Below are 3,498 nucleotides of genomic sequence, written 5' to 3' on the forward strand. Positions count from 1 at the left end.
CAGGAGGCTGAGGCAGAAGAATTGCTCGAACCTGGGAGATGGAGTTGTAGTGAGCCGAGATTGCACAACTATACTCCAGCCTGGGTGACAGAGCGAGACTCCATCTCAAAAAAAACGTTAAATGTCTGCAGAATGCTAGATACACAATCACATGTAGAATAGCATGTTGTGCATTCATTATTTCTACAGTATGAACCAAAAAATGCAAAAATGCATACAGAATGAGGAACGAAAGAACAAGCAAGTGTATTTTATTTATTATGATAATCCTCCTCAAGTCCCCTCTTTGCGCTTTTGATCTAGGTGAAAGCAAGCTGGGAACCTAATTAAACCAGTGCTAGAGAGGCCAGGAGATACAATGCACAAAAAAACCCAATTCTGATCAACCAGATTTTGAAGTTGAAGTAATTAAGGCGATATACAAATAATCCCTGCAAGCAGTGACATTTAAAAATGCATGTTCAATATTCTGAAGCAGTTATGTAAATTATCAAGAATAAGACTCCAGAGGAAATGTAAAAATGCAGGCTCAACTTTTAATACCTTTTGGTTAATGTTTTTATTAGACTTAATGTTTGCTGGGGGACAGTGTGTTTGGAGGTAATCTGACAACAAAAATGTAGCCCCATGACATGAGGAGTCATGGAGGAGGGAACCCAACAGGAGGGAGACCTGTAGTTAAGGGTCGATAATAACCATAAAAGTAAGAAAACTAATGACATTCTCTCTGCTTCTGTGGCAGTTTCGAGCCCACCTGCAACGTAAGAAGCAGAACCAAGATGCTGAGGTGTGGCCTTAGTGCTTATGAGGTTTACACCTTGGATAGGTTCTTAGAATGGGGATGACAAAAATTTTAACTGTGAAATTGCATCATATAAGTTACAAGTTGCATAGACTTTCAAAGAATTCTAGTTCAGAGATTTCTACAGGACGAGTAGGTAACATGTGGTAATTGCTGTTTTTACATATCTGGGAAAACAAATGCAGGATATTTAATATTTCTAAGATCATGCAGCTGGCCAGTTGCAAAATGGGGAACTGACCCCTGGGGTTCTCATTCTCCCTTCTATAAGATATCTGCAAATTCTGGGGGCAGTAACTTCTGGCACAGTTGCCTCTAGAAGCAATTCTATTAACACAGGATGTAATATCATCATAAGTTTCTCCCTGCTCCCCTCCCAATTATGCTTGTTTCTCTGTCCTTCCCCATTCCTTCCATTTTTTCTCCTATACCATTGGCATTGGCCAACACTTTCTTAAGACCTTTTAACTTTTCTCCCCTCTATGGCATTTCATCTTTGTATATATGTTCAGAGATCATTCTAGAAATTGTGAATTCTCTGGTATACTGTCAGTTCTATTCTGGTTGGGTGCTTGTTTTTCTCTTGGTAGGAGAGAAGAGGAGAAATTGTGCCGATCTATTTTATGTAGCTCAGAATTGAATTTCTAGAGCCTCAGAGACTTATTAGAACTGGAAATGTGCTCTACATTTTGCCCATCAACAAAGCCTAATCAAGAATACATTCTTTGCTGGCAACATTCAAAATGGAGATGATTCCAAGCCGTGGCTTGGAAATAAACTCCTTTTATTGCATTTCAATTTATAGTGTTCTTTGCTTTCATTTTGCATAAATATTCAGGGAATTTTCCCATGTCGAAGAACCTGATTCACAAATTAAGATATTTCAAGTAATGTCATTTATGATCTGTGGAGAGATCATTTTGGGTTGATACGCAATACTATTCTGAGTTTCAGACAACCATCTATGTACTTAGAATGTGCTCCTACATACACTTCTCACAGGAAGACTAATTGTCTTGGGATTAACAACATAATTTAATGGGACTGGTGTATTATTCAGACCTCAATTTGCAAACCCGTGGGTGTTCTTTTGTTTTTGTTCTCCTTTTTTTTTTTTTTAGCTTTTCTTTGATTTTCCTCCCCACAAGCTCTCTCACGGGACACAGCTCGCAGAGCTGCTCAAAATTAATTTAAGACCCCAAGACAAATCACCAGTTCTTTGATTGATTTGTGGTAGCAGAATCAAGTAACATTTAAGAGCAGGATAAACAATATGTGAAGTATTCATGGGGATGGAACTGTCGCTCAGGTTGAACAACTCAAAAGTTTGGAAACTGCTATTTGCAAATTCATCTTGCGGATCTGCTTGTTGGAATGCTGCTTCTAACTAAAAACAAGGGAGAAAAAGAATCAAGTGGAAGAAATATTTAAGTTCCCAGAACCAGAAAAAATAAAACAAATCTAAAATACTCACATTAAATTAACCCTGGATTTATCTTGCTAACATGGAAAGTCATTATATACTTAACACAATTGAGATACACGATTTTGATGAGCGGACCATTTCTTGAAACAATATTTTCACATTATGTCAAATATAAGAGCTTGAGATAACACCAAATTAACCCTGAGGGACACAGTCATTGACATGCTCATGATTTTATATGGGAAGCTGAGGAGAGTAAAGCTGAAGAATCCGATAGATAGACAGACAGTTCTCAAGCTGTGAATACATGTGTTTTCAAAGTCCATTTAAAATTGGTAGTCTCTAACTTTTCAGCACATTTTCCTAAAATGATAATAGTGAATTCTCAATAATGTTAGCTATGGGCTAGGCACTTTCTAAGTGCTTATGTGAATTGTCTCATTTAATTCTTTCAAAAATCCCGTGACTTAGATTATAGTTAACCTAATTTTGCAGAAGAATCTTGAGGCTCAGAGAGATTAAATTGTTCAAGGTGACACAGCTGGATTCCAGGCAGTTTGACTCTGGAACCTGTATTATTACCCACTTTGCACATAGAGTTGATGGTATTAATCATAATTAGATTCTGTTCTGATTATCTGTTATTGTGTAACAATCTACCCTCTTTCCCCCGCCAGATTTTTTTTTTAACTCACAATTTTATGGGTCAGGAATTTAGAAAGGGCACATCTGGGCAGTTTACATTTGTCCTACCTGGTGTCAGCTAAGGTAGCTAGACTGAGGCTGGGGGATTCACTTCCAACAGGGCTCATATGGCTGGCAACTTGGTGTTGGCTGTCAGCTGGGAACCGGATGGAGGCTGTTGGCCACGGTCCTTGGTTCTTCTCGACAAGGGCCTTTCTGTGGGCCTGCTTAGGCTTCCTCACAGGATGGTGGCTGGATTCCATGAGTGAGTGTTCCAAGAGATATAAAGTCGAAGCTGCCAGTTTCTTATGGTCTGGGCCTGGAAAACTAGTACGGTGTTATTTCTGTTTGTCAAAATTGTGATAGAGGCCATTTAGATTCAAGGAGAGGTGGTCTACTTCTCAGTGGAAAGAGTGGCAAAGAATTTGCAGTCATCCTTAATCCTACTACAGGTACCCCAAATAGACCATAAAAGCACACTTGTTTACCATGTGACCTAGATTAATGTTCCTCAAAACTTATGTTTAACCTCTTCCTATATCAGGTTAGTTTTAATTTAAATCTTACATTTTCTTTTTAGAGATAG

Source organism: Pongo abelii, chromosome 15 (genome assembly GCF_028885655.2).
Source record: "Pongo abelii isolate AG06213 chromosome 15, NHGRI_mPonAbe1-v2.0_pri, whole genome shotgun sequence".
NCBI classification, from domain to species: Eukaryota; Metazoa; Chordata; class Mammalia; order Primates; family Hominidae; genus Pongo; species Pongo abelii.